Raw genomic sequence first — 14,832 nt, forward strand, 5'->3', positions numbered from 1 at the left:
CCAAAGAACAAGGCTTGCATATGTTATCAGTAAGAAGAGGGCAGTAAGCCGGTGGTGGAGGCTCATCTCCCATGAGAACAAAAAGTTGAAATCAAACATGTGCCACCTTTTATCCTCTTCAAGTTGGACTCACAAATGAGGTTGGCCATATACATTAGATGGCTGAACGATGCTTTGGCCGACATACATCTCAGCCGACTCTCCCATACACAGGAGCGCTTGCTTGCCCAAGCTCTCCTGTGCTCTCTATGAGAAAGCCGGTGACTGACACATCGTCCGGTGGCTTATCTCAGGGACAGCAATGTAATCGGCAGTCCGAAATCAGATGTACAATCGACTTCTCTCCTGACCATCGGTCGTCCGATATCTTCATACACATTAGACCGTTGGTCGAACCAGTCGATATCGGCAGATTCAACCAATATTAATCTAATGTGTATGCGGGCCTTTAGTTTGCACAGTGAATGCTGAAGAACAATACCCAAAAGAACAAAAGCAAAAATTACCGGATCATTTCATCCCAAAAAGAACTTACATGGTGTTCTTAAATATACAACTCATCTGCAAAAACAAGGCCTTATGATGACTTTGTTGATGGAAAATTAAAAAGGTATATGTTTTTTTGGAAACATCAAAAAGGGATACAGCCAAAGTGGGAACATATATAATATAGGAATGCATAATACTTATCCCAGCATATAATAAAGGTCTAACCGTTGGAGCAAACAATGGTGACCATCACATCCTGTACAACACTACTGTCCTCTTATGAGGCAGATGGGCATTGGTGTCCTCATAGGCACCACCACCTGGCAGTGACCACAGTAGCACTTCAATTTGGGTAAATTTAATGTTACGTTTCCAAACACATTTTTGTATGATTGCTGGAAATGTTTTTCATTATTTAGAAACATTTGTGACCTTCTGTTATCTTCTCTTTTGATTATGGTTACCAGGCTCCGTGGCATACTGAACTCTGTTGTGTACATACACATGGTTCTGCAAACATGCCTTCCACGGATCAGATTTCACAAGCCACATAAAACCAGCTTTTTTACTGCTGCTAGTAAGAGGGAAGACAACAGGAACTGCTTGCCTTGAGCCTAAAGAAAAGGACCAAGACTGGTCCTGTGCATGGAAGGTACGTCACATTTGTTCCTAAAAAGAAAACAAGATCTCATTCATTTTCAGATGTATGATAAAGTATAATGAACTTGTAGCTGACCACTGTATTATACAGTCAGGTATGATTTCTTTTTAAATTTCATTTTCCTTTCATATTGTAGTGATCAGACGAATTCTGGCCATACATCCAGTATTAGAAGGCTGTCGGCAAAACGATGCTTTGGGCGATTGGTTGACAGCCATCTAAGCCAACTCTCTCATACATGTGAGCACTTGTTTGGCTGAGCTTCTGTGTTCTCCATGCGAAAGCCACCGACTGTCAGCCGTCGGCTTATCTCCGAGAGAACAATGTGATCAGCAATCGAAAATTAGAAATGTCCGATCGACATCTCTCCCGATGATCAGTCAGACCGACTGTCCCATACATATTAGACCATCGGCAGAACCTGTTTATATTGGCGGATTCGGCAGACATCAGTCTAATGTTCATGAGGTCCTTAAATCTTGACATGCAAACGAATACTTAGGTCTCAAGCAGATGAATATATTTCTGATCTGTGTTGGTTGGATCCAAGATATGGCCTTCTAGAAATCTGTGGACCATTGCTGGATTTCTGATTTTAAACACAGAGGTAATTTCTCTAAGGGGTTGTACCACATCTTAAACAGTGAACACAGGATGGTAAGATCCATTACTGAGTTAGACACACTTCACAAGTCAGTGTGTCTGGTATATGTGGATCAACTTTCACACTTACTGGAGACACTTACACACGTAGACCCATTAAAACCTATGGGGCTGCAAAGATGTCTATGTGTTCACATGGACTGTGTATCCCACACGTGGACATGTCCATGATTTTACTGCAGCACGGCTGTCAATACGTCCCACACACGTACACACGGATGACATTAAATGTGACATCCGTGTGCCCGTCTGTGTGACACATACCAGAATAGAATACAGAATAGAAATGACAGGTGTTTAGGTGTTAGATGTGCAAAGATCGAGATAAATGTTCTTGAGATATATAATTAGAGCCGTGCATGTATATTTTACTGTACTTGTATTGCGCTAATAAATAATTGAAAAAAAAAATTATGTGGGGCCCACCCTAATTTTGATAACCAGCACAGGTAAAGCAGGCACCTGGGGGCTGATATTATCAGGCCGGGAAGGTCCATGGATATTGGTCCCTTCACAGCCTAATAAGACCAGCCCTCAGCTTCCCCAGAATTGGCGCATCACATTAGATGTGGCGTATCACATTTCTTTATTATAATTTTGAGAAGTGAATGGGACTAAGCTGCAATATTAGATCCCATCCCTGCTCATGCGCCAGTCTATCTAGTGACTGAAAACTCGACAAGATCTTCAGACCATGTGACATTCCCACGTATGAGTGCTATCCATTATTATTATGGATTGATCACTGAGTCATTACAATCCATGTGCCTTTTCCCATGTTTGTTTGTTTTTTTTTTTAAAGTGGACCGATTGTCCACAACAAAAAATCTCTCTCTTAGCTCATAGAGGGCGCTGCTGCACCCTTCGGTCTGAATATAACAGTCACAGCAGCTTGCAGCTCTTCACATTTGCTTCATTCTTAGGAGGTGCTAGTTTTGAGTTTCTTTTGTGTTTTTGCCATCCATATGCTGTCTGTATTTTACTGTTTAATAGATAGGAAAAGCTAATTTTTAGGCAATTTTTACTGTTGTTTTCTGGATGTATTTTTGCGGCATCAAAAACGCACGATCTCACAGTTCCAGCAAAGAGGCCGTGATTTATAGAAATCTCCTGCCCATTGTGCTTCTTTTTTTACTTAGTGTGATCTGACCTGCAGTGCGTTTTTCAAATCCACAACACATCACTTTCTCTTGTGGGTACACTGAGTTTTATGTGCAGATTTTTCCCATAGACTTGCATTAGATGCAGAAAATCCACAGGTAAAAAATGCACATGTGTTTTTTGGGCATTTCCAAGACAGAAACACATCAGAAACTCATGTAATCCACCCATGACTGTCTGTATCAATAAAGTTTTGTCAAAGCCAAATACCAGGAAGTATCAAAAACAAAGCAGCTTTATTTAAAACATGACGTAGCAACAAGCGACAAAAAACATCAATAAAAACACATGTAAAATAACGGACTCAAAAGCACCAGTAAAAAACCCAAGTAATCTAATTTATGTAATAGGTGCAAAAGCTCATCGTGGAAACATAGTCTTAAATTTAACTTTTAAAGGGTTCTTCCCATTGAGTAAATAAATGTCCCAGGAAGCAGGTTATTATAAAGCAGTTAATCATGCTGTACTCACCTTCCCCTGGTCCACCACCAAGTCTTGCCGCTGCTCATGGTTACTTTGATTCACGAAAACTAAGAGTTCATGTCTGGCTAAGATTCACAATTTTTAATTTTTTTCTTCTGCTCAGATTGACTTTCCATTCTTTCTGCTTCCAAGATGGTCACCTCATTAGGGTGAGTGCAGTGGTAACTGTAAACCACACCTGTGCTATAGGATAGGAAAGGCAGGGGAGACGTGGTTTAGACTAAGCACTGCTCTCCCAATGCCACTGCTGTGGACATATTAGAAGCTGGAGAAATGGCAATCTGAGTGGAGGAGGCAAATGAAGGGTACCAAACAGGTTGACTATGCTTGATCAATATATAGTCCCTTTTCACTGCCAGGATAGAGGGTGGCTTTAAGAGTCTCAAGATTTAAACCCTTCAACATTTAAATTTTGCCATTGCTGACATGCACGCACACACTGGCTCCCATTGGTGCCAAGCAACACGATCATGGGGTACCATTGGGCTGCCATTTCTTTTTATGGCATTAATCATATGGGTTAATCAATTTTAGACAAGCCTTTTACAGATGCGTCAATACCAAATATGTTGTATTTTTATTTCTTTTTTTTTTAATGTAAAAGGTGGGTGATTCAAATATTTATATTTTTTATATTATTGAAAACTTTTTTTTGTCCCATTAGGGGACTTGAAACATGTGATCGTTTGAATACTTATACTGGAATATGGAATTCCACTTCCATACCCTATGTGACTAAGCTGATTGGATGCAGGGAGTGTCTGTACTTATTATGCAGCTATGTATTCTGCTATTTGTTACTATTTTAGAAAAGCCTACATTTATACATGGAATGTATGTATTCACTGAGCATATATAATGAAGGTTCCCACCCACTCTTAGTTGGAGACCTCTGGAAATCACATGCCTGTGATCATTATTGATAAAAGCCTGGGATGGGCTGAAATGTCTAATTGGATTTCTATGCATTGAATAAAAAGCAATTATTCAACACGAGAGTGCCGGAACCTTTTTCTCTATTTGCATTCTCCTATTTGCATTCTCCCTCCACGAGCTCCAAAACTTAGAACACGGAGTGCCGACCTACTGCCTTTTATTCTATCGGTCAGATGTATGGGCCCTTGTAGCGTTCCGGATCCTATAAAGACATGCATGTTTTTGCCCCATGCACTAATGTCCACCATCCTGTGCCCCTTCTGGGTATATTGTCCCCATTCTGGGCTATTTGGTTATTCTCCAGCACATTTGAAAGACAAACAAACGATTCTACTCACCTTCCCCCACTCCCACGCTGTGCGACATCCTTTTCTGTAGCCGGCAGCTGACTTTGGCATGCCTGTATGGGCAGCGCATTATGTCACTGCCATATGCTGCATGTCACTGGCAAGCATTGGTCGATCATACGCACTCTTGCTCCATTCATTGTAATGCGAGTGCAGAAGACCAGTGGAGCGCAGCGCTCGGCAATATCTGCCACTCCCATTAATGGGGTGATCCATGACTTGGACAACCCCTTCTTGCTCCCTATGTTTCCCCCTTTGTAAAATAGTACCACGTATACTTGTCTCTGGTGCTGGCGCATTCCAGTGGTGTCGGCACTGGCTCTCCTCAGGATTCCGTGACATTGTTACGTCATGTGATCCCTGCAGCCAATCAGTGCTGGCTTCACTCTCCCTGCCTTCAGACAAATCACATACATCCGGAAGAAGCGAGAGTGAAAGTGTCATGCAATCCCCGGGAGAGCCAGTGCCGACACCGCTAGAGTATAGGTGTTATTAATTTACAAGAGGGAAACAGTAATTGAGAAGGGGCTGTCCGAGTAGTGGGTAACCCCTTTATGATTGTATGGAGCTACAGTGCGCATGATCGACCACTGCTCCATTCAGCTGAGGCTCTTCAGATCCCCAGTTTTCGGGATTGCTGGTTGCCACGGAATTCGGACCCCAGCGATCAGAACTTTCAAACACCTTTAACCCATACGGTAAATGCAATAAAGAGAAAAAAATATCGAAGTGCCAGTATTGTGCTTTTTCACTCAATACACCTGAAGAAACAAGATTGGCATCATGGTAACCGCACTAACCTAAAGAATCATGCTGCCGGGTCATTTTTCCTGCATAATGAATAGCGTAAAAGCAAAACCCCAAAAAAACTGTGGCTAAATTGCATTTTCTTTTTTTTTCTTCATTTCAACTTGGATTTTTTCACTACTTTATATGGTAAAATGAAAATTGTCATTCAAAACTACAACTCGTCCCTCAAAAAATACATGTCCTTGTACTGCTATGTCCATGGAAAAATAAAAAAGTTATAGCTCTTAGAAGAAGGGGAGGAAAAATGAAAACTTACTCTTGTGATCAGATTACCATTTATTCGTTACTTTTTTAAAAAAAAGTTTATAAATGACAATGCAAGTGTGAGAAAGTCCAGTATCGCCTTACAGTAAGTCAGGTAACATGACTTGTCACTCCTGTATGTTGACGCTTGTTGGGTTTTGCAATGCTATAGATCTCCCTGCAGGAAAGCGTCACACCTCATATCGCTGATATATATACTGTACAGGAATCTGCTACTTTGTGCACATAGATAATTATTATAACAGTCCTGAACTTAGTAATGACCCTGACTCACCTATCATTACAACAAGGAACTAAGTTGTGTGACTTACTGTACAGTTCATGGACTTTTCTCCTTTACCTATGTCATCTGGTGGGTGTGCCTTGTACTAATAAGTCACACCAACCAAACTGGCTCTAATGGAAGCTGAGTGATTTACTGAAGGAAATCCCAGAGAGAACAGCACAAGGTATGTGTGAACCGTAGCAAATCCGTCTATATATACAACTATCTGTCTACAGGCTTGTACTGGCCCACAGGAGAATCCTCCGGTGGGCCACCACCCTCTTATATCAGCAGTACTTGGCACTATATACTTGAATCACTATGTACAGATAAAGCCGGCATCTTATTCATGTAACAATCTACCTGGTTCATTGTTATATAAATGTGTGATTGAGGATAATGTCACATTTGTATGTAGCTGATAAGTGGGGTCCTGGAGTTGGTTACTGGTGGGCTATTAGCATTCCAGTCCGATACTGTCTATCTATATATTAGTGTGTATGCAATTAGTGGTCGGCTGGCTCTACTGTATTCATATGCAGGGTCAGCCCTGAGTAAGGAATCACTCAGACATCCGTGCAAATAGGTCCGATCACAGAACGCAATACACGGGCTGACCACGGCTCTCCCAACCCGAGCGTGACAGCCTCATATGAAATCTATGAAGCCACCATGCTCTGGTTGGGAGACCAGCGGCCAGTCCGTGCATTGCATTCCGTGATCGGACCGAGATCCCCGGACGTCTGGACAAGCCCTAAGGATCACTTTCGATCCAAAACCACATCAAAGATTTATTTCAGCCTTTACAGGACGCATTTCTCTCTCATGTTGATTTTCAATTGCACTAAGGACTATATTTCTATTCTTTTGAGGATTTTCTTTATAAACTCTGAGACAGAACTAATTGGTTTCCATAAAAAAACAAGTTTTTATATCCATTTTTCTTTATGGGGAGCTTATTTGGTGCATTATATTTAATTCAATTTTTTGGTATTTTTACTATACATACATACACACGTATATATACAGTGCCTACAAGTAGTATTCAACCCCCTGCAGATTTAGCTGGTTGACACATGCGGAATTAACTTGGCATTGTGACATTTGTACTGTAGATCAGCCTGGAAGTGGGAAATGCACTGCAGCAAATATTGTTGTTTTTTTTTTTTTAAACGTTAAAAGTTAATTCAGAGTGTCATTTATTATTCAACCCCTCAAACCACAAGAATTCTGTTTGGTCCCCCTAAAGTATTAAGAAGTAGTTCAGGCACCAAGAATAATGAGCTTCACATGTGTGGATTAAAGATCTCTTTTGCCAGCCTTTTCTGACTATTTAAGACCCTCCCCAAACTTGTGAACAGCACTCAGACATGGTCAACATGGGAAAGACAAAGGAGCATTCCAAGGCCATCATAGACAAGATCGTGGAGGGTCACAAGGCTGGTAAGGGGTACAAAACCCTTTCCAAGGAGTTGGGCCTACCTGTCTCCACTGTTGGGAGCATCATCCGTAAGTGGAAGGCTTATGGAACTACTGTTAGCCTTCCACGGCCTGGACAGCCTTTGAAAGTGTCCTCCCGTGCCGAGGCCAGGCTTGTCCGAAGAGTCAAGGCTAACCCAAGGACAACAAGGAAGGAGCTCCGGGAAGATCTCATGGCAGTGGGGACATTGGTTTCAGTCAATACCATAAGTAACGTACTCCACCGCAATGGTCTCCGTTCCAGACGAGCCCGTAAGGTACCTTTACTTTCAAAGCGTCATGTCAAGGCTCGTCTACAGTTTGCTTATGATCACTTGGAGGACTCTGAGACAGACTGGTTCAAGGTTCTATGGTCTGATGAGACCAAGATCGAGATCTTTGGTGCCAACCACACACGTGACGTTTGGAGACTGGATGGCACTGCATACGACCCCAAGAATACCATCCCTACAGTCAAGCATGGTGGTGGCAGCATCATGCTGTGGGGCTGTTTCTCAGCCAAAGGGCCTGGCCATCTGGTCCGCATCCATGGGAAGATGGATAGCACGGCCTACCTGGAGATTTTGGCCAAGAACCTCCGCTCCTCCATCAAGGATCTTAAGATGGGTCGTAATTTCATCTTCCAACAAGACAACGACCCAAAGCACACAGCCAAGAAAACCAAGGCCTGGTTCAAGAGGGAAAAAGTCAAGGTGTTGGAGTGGCCTAGTCAGTCTCCTGACCTTAACCCAATTGAAAACTTGTGGAAGGAGCTCAAGAATAAAGTCCACATGAGACACCCAAAGAACCTATATAACTTGGAGAAGATCTGCATGGAGGAGTGGGCCAAGATAACTCCACAGACCTGTGCCGGCCTGATCAGGTCTTATAAAAGACGATTATTAGCTGTAATTGCAAACAAGGGTTATTCCACAATATATTAAACATAGGGGTTGTATAATAATTGACCCACACTTTTATGTTTAAAATTTAATAAAATTCAACTGAGCAACATAACTTTTTGGTTTGTAAGATTTATGCTTCTGTTCATAAAACCTACTCTCGTTTGCAGTTTGAAGGCTCTAACTTATTTGCATCTTATCAAACCAGCTAAATCTGCAGGGGGTTGAATACTACTTGTAGGCACTGTATATATATATATATATATATATATATATATATATATATACAGTATATATATGAATATATATATATATATATATATATATTTATATTAAAAATACCCAAAGAAAGAAATAACAAAAAAAAAAAAAATATATATATATATATATATATATATATATATATATATGTATATATATATATATATATATATATATATATATATATATATATAATAATAATAATTATTATTTTTTTTTTTTGCATGTAGAATATGTCTAGATAGGTGATTTGGCTGAAAGTGTTTCAGGCATAATGGATGCTTTTAGCAATATTCAGCCTGCTTTTGGCCACATTCACACGTTCAGTATTTGGTCAGTATTTATAAGCCAAAACCAGGAGTGGGTGATAAATACAGAAGTGGTGACTTGTTTCTATTATACTTTTCCTCTGATTGTTCCACTCCTGGTTTTGGCTTACAAATACTGATGTAAAATACTGAGCAAATACTGAATGACCTCAGGCTAGGGCTACACATGTGACACATGATGGCAATTCTCAGACAGAAACATCTGTGCAACTTATCTGTGACTTGCTGACTATTTTAGAGCTGTGATTTTGGTGTAAAAAAAATTCCAAGAGTGTACATGAGATTTCTGAAATCTAGTAGCTTATACGGATACTGTAAAAAGCAGTTTTTAATTTGTATAATAAAGCTAGGGTAAAAAAAAAAAGCGCTGCAAAAACGCAACTTGTGAACTTATGCTCCAGAGCTGCATTCACAATTCTTCTGGCTTTAGAAAGGAAATCTCTCATTCCTGCCTTTAATGTAGGAAAATAAAAGTGCACCATTGCATTGGAGCTCAGTAAAGATAGTTGTCAAACAATCTTCTCAACTGTTTTCAATGACAACATTGTGACTGCAGCGCCAGGATATAATACAGGATGTATTCAGGACATGGAGTCATGTATGTACAAAGCTGTAGTGCTCAACTTTACCCATAGATTACATTTATATATCAAACTTCAATAATAGTTAATAGGCTATAGAGATGTTATTGAAAAAATGTATAAATGTTAATGTTTTTTCTTTTATTATGTATACCCCTTTCACATGTAAAGCGCCATGGAATAAATGGCGCTATAATAATAATAATGGGTATATTGGAATGCTGCTCAGTGTGTGGTCTTATATGCAAGGATAGACTGAGACAAACACATCCATATCTTTTTTTCCCGTGTGTGTTTTGCTTAATTTTTATGCATTTTTTTTCTCACTTATTTTTGTAAAAAAAAGGAAGTAAACTGTACGAACTTTTTTCCCTTGTCATTTAGTAATAGATCAGTTAAAAAATAATGGAAAGCAGATGCCTTCAGTTTAGTGTCTGATTCTGCAAACACAGATGAGAATAGGACTTACATGAGTGGATACCAGGATCCATTAATAAACTCTATGGGTGCTGATTAGTGATGAGCGAGTATGTTCTGTTAACCCGTTTGGCGAGCATGCTCGAGTGCTTGCCAAGTATCTTCAGCGTGCTTGAGTGTTATGTTTTAGTCATTCCGTGCTAATGATTTGCGACTGTTTGACAGCTTTAATACATGTGAGGAATGCCTAAGAAACAAGTATTCCTCACATGTATTAAAGCTGTCAAACAGTCGCAAATCATGAACACGGAGTGACTAAAACATAACACCAGAGCACGCTGAAGATACTCGGAAAACACCCAAGCATGCTCATAAATCTTGAGTAACGAGCATGCTCGCTCATCACTAGTGCTAATGTGTTGAAGCACCACTCCAGCGTTTTTTTTATTTTAGAGCTGGCGTGGCGTCACTAATCTAAGTTCCCTACTCCTAGTAAGACACTTTTATTGGTGCACCTCCGTCCGGTCTTCAGCAGTTCATGACCTGTCAGATCGCTCCAGTGTTTGCTGGGTGATATAGAAGTCACAACTCAATGTAAGTCTTTGAGAGCCAGAACAATGCCAGAACGAAGATCTCATAGACTTACATTGAGAGATGGCGGTGCAGTATCAGAGTGGCACTGGGAAGAGCTGAAGACAGCGACTGACAAGTATAATATTAGGGTCAGGGATCTTGGACTTGTAGTACCACTCCAGTGCTGTAATAAAAATAAACGCTTTAAGGGGGTTTTCAACTTTTATAAAAGTGACTCCAAAACTGTTGCTGTCACGTAAAATAACAGATACAATTGTTACTCATCATCCCTAGGTCCAGCAAAAGCTCCCCACCACTGTTCGAAGCTTGGTGTTTTTGGTGTAGCCAGTCACTGAGCTCAGCAGCTCTGCCGATGTAGACAGCAAAAGCCGCCAAGCTTAGTGACTGGCTGCAGCATGGATGCCTGCTATAGTTGTGACATCACGGTCTCAGCCAAACAGCATCAGGGAGACATCGCTGGATCCGGGGACAACGAGTACTATCTCTTTTTGTTATTTTACAAGTCAGCAAACATTTGGGGACCACTTTTCTCAATCATAACTGACGTCTGCGGCAAAGCAATATTTTATGATAAGCTGCTACACTGTTAAAGTGAAGGAATATTGATGAATTGGCCCATTTTATTTCCATTTGTTTAATTTAAATTAATGGGTGATGAGGGTAGAATATCCCAAAGGATAATCTTCTAATTTCACTTCAGTTTTGTAAAAGCAAAGAAACAATGAATAATGAATATCAGGAGCACTTCTGTATGTACTTTTTTTTTCCAAAGTGGAATACACACATAACTTTCTATTGGACGCCGTGTAAAGAACTGCGCTGTTTGTTTGGGATGATAAAGATTTTTAAACTATTAGAAGAATTTAAAGGATCTACCATCCAACTGCCCACTCCCCCATGCTTATATTAGTTAAAAGGAACCTGTCGTAAAAACATTTACTTGCAGCCATAGTGTTAATCAGTAAGTAATCAGCAGCTGCATGGTGAATATAATGATCGTTTCTCCCTGCAACTGCATTTCCAGTTAGTCTCCCTTCAAATGTACATGTCTCTGGTACGTGTGGCATCCGTTTTCACACGTACCGGAGACACTTATCCACATGTACCCATTTTAACCTATGGGACTGCTCACATGTCCGTGTTTCACCACACGTAGACATGTCCGTTTTTTGCCAGCTGCACGGATGACAAGGGCCAATAAAAGTTTACATGGATGACATTTGCCTGCCCATCCATGTGACACGAACAAGAATAAAATGCATTCAAGAAATTCAGTTTTTTTATGTGTTAAAGTTGTGCAAAGATAATATACAGATACATTGATAGATAATTGATAGATAGATAGATAAATATATATCCATCAGATATATAATTTGTGCCTAGCATGTGTAGCTTATTCTACTGTAATGTATTAACCTAATAAATAAATGAAAAAAATGGCGTGGAGTCCTCCCCATTTTTTTGTAATGTAGCCAGCAAAGGTAAAGCAGACAGCTGTGAACTGATATTATTAGGCTGGGAAAGTCTATGATTATTGGGCTCTTCCCAGCCTAAAGTGGAGCATCACATGAGATGCTCCAATTCTGGCGCTTTGCCTTGGTTTTTCCGATACCCTGATGATTTGTCAATCAGGGTAATGGGTCTAGGGGTTGATGTCAGCTGTGAAATGTCAAAAAACACAGCTGATATCAAGACCTGATTTTAGTAATGGAGAAGTATCAGACACCCCTATTACTAACCCAGGAAAAAAAAGAAAACATACACATTCTCTCTAACTATATTTAGATAGATATTAATACTGCATTATTTGATGTTAGGGGTTGAGATGTGTACACAAATCCACTGTCATTTACGTGAAAACATGACTATGTTATTACCCTAGTAAATGTGAAAACAAAGATATGAAGAAAGTGATAATTTACGTTGAGAATACGATTTATTATCACATGTTAGGCTGTGTGCCCACAATGAGTTTTTGGTGAGTTTTGGGTACTGCGTACTTTTTCTACGTCAAAAACGCAACATCTTACGGTTCCAGCATGGGGGTTTGTAGACATCTTGTGCCCACTGTGCTTCTTTGTTATGTAACGTGTCACGGGCGGTAGCCATGGGTGAAGTACTCGCCTCTTACGCCCCGGCACGTTACATGAAGGTGGGGGTCCTGGCTGGGTTTGTGGACTTGTGCTATGGTTTCGCTACACCCTTGCAGGCCACTTGATGCCGGTGACTTCGCCTGGCCAGGACCAGATGTTGTAAAGTTCAACGAGGGAGACCACCAATCAACAATACACAGTCTTTTAATGAACAGCAACTTGGTGGGAACTATGTACAGTAGATACCGGATGCATAACTTCACGAACGTTTCCTTTAACACATGGAGCATCTTCAACATCTTCACATACATTCTTCCTGTTATTCTCAGAATGACTCGGTTCTGGCTCACTCTTTCCTATATCTTCAACACCACCCAGCACAGTACTACACTCCAGTTAGCGAGAGTGCTATTCTCAATTGGCGGTTCCGCGTCCTCTTCCCTCTTAAGGGAACTAGTTTGCCAATATGGCCAGCACTCAGCTTTACTGCTTCTGACGCCTTGGAACTCTCTTCGTCTCATGTTCTCTGTCCCGTCCTGGTCCGTTACCTCTCTGAGTTATAAACTCGGGGCTGCACTGTTAGCCATTCTGTCCCAGGACCCGTCTCCAGTGCATCACTTTGTCCTTCGGTCACTTCTCTCTTTTCCTCTCTCTCTTTACTCATCATCATGCCATCCACTGCCTCAGTCTCCACTCACGTCAGGAACACCCACATCATGCGGCTCTGCTCACTAGTCAGACCATAGGTTCGCTTTTACTGCACACAAGGCCCTATCTAACTTCCTGACAGTATACTGCCTCTGTCCCTTCACTTTAGTCCCTCCCACTCTGGGCTCTCCCAAAGATTAACCCTAACTCCCACTAATGTTGGGCAGAACACAGCATATCACCAATAACAGATGTCACTATACACATTACACATTAAAATACAATGCAACAATACATACTGTATGTCTTCAAGGGGGAACTTCGGCAGTATGTCCATCTCAGCGTAAACTGACCTGGGGTGCGTGTTTGAAATCCGCAGCATGTCACTTTCTCTTTCCAGTACGCTGACTTTTATGTGCAGATTTCCCCATAAACTTGCCATAGATGCAGGTAAAAAACACATTCATTTTTAGTGCAGTGCTGCATCAGAAACACATCAAAAACGTATGTGATCCACACATGACTATCAATAAATTTTTGTAAAAACCAAATACCAAGAAGCATAAAAAACAAAGCAGGTTTATTTAAATTATGACACACCAACAAGAGACAAAAACCGCAGTGATAAAAACGGACATAAACATATCAGATATATCTCTAGTAGGAAAACCCCATTAATAAACAAAGTAATGAAACCCATACGGTTCAGTAGATTGATGGGCAGAATAGCTTAATCTATTAACACAGTAAAATACCCAAGAAAAAAAAAGAACGCAGTAGTCTTTCTGCAAGTACAATAAAAGCAGCTATCACTTCCAAAAAAACAACACAATGTATATTAAAAAGGAGAAACTGTGGTCCCTAATGCATGAAACAGTTTTCTCCAGCATTCTGGCAAAAAATCTTTAATTTGTTGTGCTTTTGTGGTTTTGTTTTGTCCCAGCTAGCTCTGCTAACTTTTTGAAAAGTGGTATAACTAGAGTCCAATGGGCCTCGGTGCAAAATTTGGACATGAGCCCCCACCTGCATGTTGATCAGATGTATGGGCCCTTGTAACATTCTAGATCCTATAAAGACATACGTATTCTCCCCCCATGTGATAATGTCCCCTGTCCTGGTTCCTTCTTGTAATAATATCTCCCATTCTGGGCCCTTCCAGTAATAATGCCCCTCATCCTGTACCCATGCTATAACATTTTCCCCCATCCTGGACCTCTTCCCGGTATAGTGTCCCCCATCCTGGTATATTGTCCACTATTCTGGTATAATGCCCCCATTTTGGGCCCCTTCCTAATATAATGTCCCCCATCCTGAGCCCCTTACTGGTACAATGTTCCTCATCCTTCATCCTTGGCCCCTTCCCGATATAATGTCCCCCATCCTGGGCTCCTTCCTTTCTTCTTCAGCACATTTTAAAAAGAAGAAAACTACCTACTCACCTTCCTCTGCTCCAATGCCACACAGCGTACT

At 40.8% G+C, this 14,832-nt stretch overlaps 1 protein-coding gene across 3 annotated transcripts in view; it reads left to right on the forward strand.

Moving 5' to 3' along the window:
* The first annotated feature begins 1,074 nt into the window (after positions 1–1,074).
* Positions 1,075–14,832, forward strand: part of TMEM150B (transmembrane protein 150B) — a 139,012-nt gene continuing 125,254 nt past the window's right edge. Inside the window, exon 1 of one of the 3 annotated variants that reach the window (XM_073656342.1) lies at positions 1,075–1,141. The gene's annotated coding sequence lies outside the window, so the exon portion shown is untranslated. Of the gene's footprint in view, positions 1,142–6,136; positions 6,264–14,832 lie in introns of those variants that run through there. The other 2 variants (XM_073656340.1, XM_073656343.1) reach the window with 2 other exon arrangements.

This window comes from Phyllobates terribilis, unplaced genomic scaffold, assembly GCF_046119375.1.
Source record: "Phyllobates terribilis strain yellow unplaced genomic scaffold, ASM4611937v1 Scaffold_12__6_contigs__length_324123572, whole genome shotgun sequence".
NCBI lineage: Eukaryota > Metazoa > Chordata > Amphibia > Anura > Dendrobatidae > Phyllobates > Phyllobates terribilis.